The 5,960-nt window shown below is 40.9% G+C and overlaps 1 long non-coding RNA gene across 1 annotated transcript; it reads right to left on the minus strand.

Moving 5' to 3' along the window:
• Nucleotides 1-951: 951 nt before the first annotated feature.
• On the minus strand, nt 952-4,533 carry LOC111826814. The gene is made up of 2 exons (XR_002830248.1): nt 2,227-4,533; nt 952-1,461 (listed from the first exon to the last, which is right to left on the minus strand). It is a non-coding gene; the product is annotated as an uncharacterized LOC111826814 (long non-coding RNA).
• Between the last annotated feature and the right edge of the window lie 1,427 nt (nt 4,534-5,960).

Consider the following 5,960-nt stretch of genomic DNA (forward strand, 5'->3'; position numbering starts at 1 on the left):
ATCGGCCCTGCTCTGAGCCCTACCAGGGGCTGCACCTAGGGATTGGGCCTGCCCTCTGCCACCTGGGAGCAGGCCTAAGCCAGCAGGTCGTTATCTCCCGAGGGGTCCCAGACTGCGAGAGTGCACAGGCCGGGCTGAGGGACTCCCCCCTCCCCCCCCGAGTGCACAAATTTTTGTGCACCGGGCCTCTAGTATATATATATTTACCAACCATTAGTTTTAACTGCTAGTTTGACTATGAAGACACCCTGCAGTAGGATAACTATGCCATAACCCAGACTAAGTTGACTTGTATAAAGTCTTTCTAGTGGTAACAAATGGATGCATTAATTATGCTGGCCTTTGGTGTTTGTTGATTTCTATCTGAACTCCATTCTTCCTAATGCTCTGCTTTCCTTCTAGCTACACTCCAGGCTTCTCAGATTACCCTCTCACACTTATTCTACTGCATCATTATTTCCATTTCCATTTATTAATTTTCAGTGAATCTCTTAAGCCAGACCTGACATACTTGAAACATGCTTAGTTTATTATTCAGAATTAGAGGCCTGGCACACAAAATTCATGCACGGGTAGGGTCCTTAGGCCTGGCTGGTGATCAGGGCTGATCTGTGGGGCAACCAGCAGGGCAATCAGGGGCTACCGTTGGCACCCCCCTTGGCCAGCCTGGCGCCGCCTGCTCACTGGCCCTGCCCCCCACCACTGCCAATTGCCTCTCTCTGCGGGGCGACTGGTGGGGTGATGGGGGGGCCCCCCCACTGGCACCCTCCTTGGCTGGCCTGGGGCCTGGAGGCAGCTCCTGTGTTGAGAATTTGCCCCCTGGTGGTCAGTGTGCATCATAGTGACCGGTCATTCCGCCAGTCGTTCCACCATTCGGTCAATTAGGCTTTTATTATATAGGATGATAATGCATGTGATACATTTGGCCCAATGCCTCAATAATGTTCGCCATTCACTCAACAGAAGTTAGTGATTTTATTCAAAGAAAATTTACAGTTCTCATCATGACTAGAAATAGCTAACAGTTTGATTAGTTGTTATATGGGCAAGGCAGACATGATTTTTCTAGCTTAAATTAACCATTAAGAATATGAAAAGAGGGGCTTTCAATAGAAGCTAAATGGCCCCATCCATATGAGTCCCTGGTATCCTGGAAGATCTTTCCCATTACTAACAAATAAGGGAGGCCTTAACTAACCTCTCAAAGAAAAGTCCATGCCACAGGAAGTGCACAAAGATGAGCAAAATCTATAAAGAAGTGATCGTTCAGGAGCTGTCCAATACATGCAGTAGCTCGGCTCAGAGCACACCATTCCAGCCAGCAGGTGTTCCAAGTCTCAGGCCATCAACCATGGGCTGTGTATTGTATAACTCCATGGAGGGTTTTTGACTTAGGACTGCTGATTCCCTGACTCATCATGTTGCCTCCAGGTATAGTGGGTAGAGGAACTCCCTCACAGGCTTTGGAGAGAAAGGAATGTGTGCATAACTTCAAGACAGATATTAAAAGCAATTATTTTTCAAATAAAACTTCTGAATTCAAAATTGATACTTCCAAAGGCAAACATTTTAAATTCTTTTTGTGTGTGTGAGCTAATTGGTTGACTGAATTGAAAAGTTATATTCTGGAATTATGCAAAACCAATTGCTTTTGCAAATAGGTTTTCCCATTTATAACAATACCTAGCCCATATTTAATAAAACTTGCTGTTGCAAAGAGTAGCAATGAGAATGCTTGCTCTTATTACAGTGCCTCCCATGGCTGGCTGCACAACAAATGAAGATTGTAGGGTATTATTTAGTAGTGAAGTGCTCCCCCTAGTGAACATAAGTAGGAATTTAAACAAAAAGAGAAAAATCTTGAAAATATTTGTTCCTCTTTAATATTTAAATCATAGAATTAAAATAAGTAGGGCACTAGCTACTTTACTGATTGGTCCTATAAGCTTTGGTGAGGTATAGAGACACATTAAAGTCAAGGCTTTTTAGGCTACTGTAAGGGTTGAGATGTCAAGTCTTTTTAGGGTTTTGACTGCAGCAGGGTCTCTCAACCCTGTCATTATTGACATTGTAGGCCAGACAATACTTAGTTTGGGCAGGGCCATCCTGTGCATTGTAGGATGTTTAGCAGCATCCCTAGCTTCTACCCACTTGATGTTAGCAGCATCTTCTCCCTCCCCCCGCCTCCCCCCCCCCCTCCCCCCCGCACCACACACACACTCCTACCAGTCCTGATGACCAAAAATGTCTTGACATTGATCACCAATTTCCCCAGGAGAGCAATATATCCCTCCAGCTGAGAAGCACTGGAATGGAGGGATGACACAATATGACATCCTTTAATAGAATCACCCCGTTTCTCTGCTGAGAATAGCCTGCAGGGAACAAAAATACCAGACAGGAATGGAGATGGTGAAAAGGGGTCAAATTCTGAATATATTTTGAAGTTAGAACTGACAGAAATTTTGGAAGAACAGATATGGAGACAAAGACAAAGAGGAGAGAGGAGAGACGAGAGAGGAGAGAGGGAGAGAGGGGGGGAAGGGAGGAGGGGAAAAGGAAGAAGGGAGGGGGATAGAGAGAGGAAGAAAGGGAGAGAGGAAGGGGACAGGGCGAGGGAGAGAACTGAGTCAAGGATGACATCAAGGGACTTTAGCCTGAAGAACTAGAACTGAGTTGTCATTAACTGAGATGTGGAGACAAAAAGAGGAGCTGACTTCAGAGGCTTTTTTAGATACCCAAATAGAGATGAAACACAGTTTGGAAATTAGGAGAGAGGTGAGGTTATATGTTTGGGCTGTTGTTATATGTTTGGGAGTCATTATCTTATAAATAATATATATATAAGTTGATCTATGAAGTGAATATATATATATATGAAATTCCAACTATTCAATGTAAGAAATGTGAGAAGAAACCAGCAAAAGAAACTGAGAAGCAGTAAGTACAGTTGGAGAAAAACAGACCAGTGTAATGTTCTGGAAGTCAGGAGCTTTTGCACATAGTTTTTCTCTTTACGTGAAAGGGTTTCATCTTAGTAACTTCCTTCTTAAGATGATCATTTGTGAATATATGCAATATATCATATTTTCTGCAATAACATACTTACCTGGCTGTCTTCCCTAGATTGTGAGCTCCTGAAAATAAAGATCTCTGCATCTTTGCAGCAACCAGCACAATAACTGGCACATATTACATAATACATGTTTAGTTGATACTGAGATTTAATAGGAAATCCACCCTTCTGAAATAAATTAAATCAAGGCTCTCAATTAATTCAAAATTAGCAATAACTCAGACATAATTCAAAAAACTGAGATGTTTAAATTCTGTGTTGGATCATACCATGAAAGGGATACCATTGCTGCCTTGAATTCAAAGTGTCTCAGCTTTTATTTTATGTGTTTGGGACTCTTGATAATATTGTATTTGATAAAAGAAAATCAGATCCATCGCTAATAACTATAAAGCCATTAATTATCCCTAATATTCTATTGCTATCAGACCCATCAGAGACATGCTTGAAAGCTGGAAAGGCGGTTAGCCTACATGTTATCTTTAAATATTTTTAATAGATTAAATAAATGAATCGCCTAAACATATTGTAAATCTACTATGTGCCAGAGAGTACATAAAATACTTTCTATATTAGTGCTTTATCTTATTTAACACTTAAAACTCTATGAATTGTTAATGACACAGATAAGGAAATTGAGACTCAAAGATGTTAATAAATATCCCCCCCCCAAATTAAACATCGCTGAAATACCATATCACATCTGAAAAGTTAACAGTAGTTCCTTAATATCATTAACCAGTCAGTATTCAAATTTCTGGTTGTCATAAATTATAATTTTTTTCAATTTTTAAGTTTCTTTGATTCAAGGTCCAGATCAGTTCGATCATTATGACTGGTTGATATCTCCTAAGTACGTCTCATTCTATAAGTTCCCCTCCATCACTTTTTCCCCCTTGCAACTTATTGAAGAAATAATCATGCCAATTGCATCCCTTCAGTGGCATTTTTGTCCTATTTCCTTGGTAGATGCTTGATCAGATTTAGGTATAATTCATTTCCGTAAAACCAGAAACCATGTAATGTTAAGAATGTGTCTCTTATGTACTCTAGCAGCTGACCAATAATCTGTTCTCTTTTTCGAAGAATCCCAGTCTTAAGCAACAAATAGAATGATAGGATTAGAATACCACATTATTCACTTGCCTTATCCTACAGTATTTTTATCCCACACAATCTCAGAATAACAACACTAACACTGCCACCAACATGATCATTATAGACAGTGTAAGATGATTTCTGCAGTTCTCTTTTTACTTTAGGACATATCCCATTAGAAAAATACACATTGTTGAACTTTATAGCAATAAGAATAGTTCGCTGTATTGTTATGGTACCAACTGGATATATATTTAGGTATATTTTTTTAAGATTGTTTTATTTTATAATTTAAAAAATATTTAAATGACTTAAGTTTTGAGAAAGCAATGACACCTTTCTGACAATTCTTAGAATGCCATTGATAAAGGGGCACTTTATAATATCAAAGTTAAGTTCTAGATACCTTTTTATGTATATTGTCTCCCCAACTAGACTATTATCTTGTCTTCAACTCTTATCCTATCAAACAACCTAGTATAATCATATGCCAAAGTTTTCAAAAACTTTACTGTATGTAACTTGATTTGTTGCTTTGAAATAGCTCATTAAGCATTTATATACTATTTTTCCCCCCAGAAAAATATTTCATGAAAGCAGTCTGAATGAAATTAGGAAAATAAAGCATCTGTTTGGCCTGAGCCAATTATATCAAATACATTGTTTTAGGACCTCATTCTGGATATAAGTAGATAAAGCTTATGGTAGGTTCAATAATGGTCCCCCAAGATGTGTATGTCAGAATCTGTGAATGTTGCCTTATATGACAAAAGGGAGTTTGCAGATGTGATTAAGGATTGAAAATGGGTGGACATCCAGGTGAGCCCAATGATCTATATCAGGGGTCCTGAAACTTTTTAAACAGGGGGCCAGTTCACTGTCCCTCAGACCGTTGGAGGGCTGGACTATAGTTTAAAAAAAAAACTATGAACAAATTCCTATGCACACAGCGGCAGCAAAAACACCCGGCGGGCGGGATGTTTTCGGTGGGCTGCATGTGGCCCGCGGGCCATAGTTTGAGGACCCCTGATCTATATTATAAAAGGCCAGTGGCTATAATGCCATAACCAAACGACCAGTCACCAGGAGGTGCATTGATGGGTCTTGCAGCGCGGTGGGGGTCTGGGTCTCATGTGATTTCGCACGCTTGGCCTCTAGTATATATATATATAAAAGCCTAAGTGACCATTATGACCAGTCGACCGAACGAGCAGTTGACCGAACAAGCAGTCGACCAGTTGCTATGATGCGCACTGGACCCGCAGCCGGCTGGCCCTGATAGGCCCCAATTGCCGGCCAGGCTTGAGGGACCCCACCTGTGCACGAATTCATGCACCAGGCCTCTAGTGTCTTTATAAGAGGGAGCAGAGCTGGCCCTGATAGGCCCCAATTGCCGGCCAGGCTTGAGGGACCCCACCTGTGCACGAATTCATGCACCAGGCCTCTAGTGTCTTTATAAGAGGGAGCAGAAGGAGACACTACAACCAAAGAGAGGAGATCATATGATAATGGAGGCAGAGACTGAAAGATACTAAACTTTTAGCTGTTAAGATGGAGGAAGGGGCAAAGAGCCACAGAATGCAGGAAATGCAGCCCCAGAAGCTCGGAAAGGCAAGGAATTGTATTCTCCACTAGAGTTTCATGAAGAAACCAGTGCTGTCAATACCCTGACTTTAGCCAGGGAAACTGATTTTGGACTTCTGGCCTCCAGAACATAAGAAAATCTTTGCTGTTTTAAGCCACTAGGTTTGTGGTAATTTGTTACAGCAGCAATAGGAAACTAATA

This window comes from Myotis lucifugus, unplaced genomic scaffold, assembly GCF_000147115.1.
Source record: "Myotis lucifugus unplaced genomic scaffold, Myoluc2.0 scaffold_104, whole genome shotgun sequence".
Lineage (NCBI taxonomy): Eukaryota > Metazoa > Chordata > Mammalia > Chiroptera > Vespertilionidae > Myotis > Myotis lucifugus.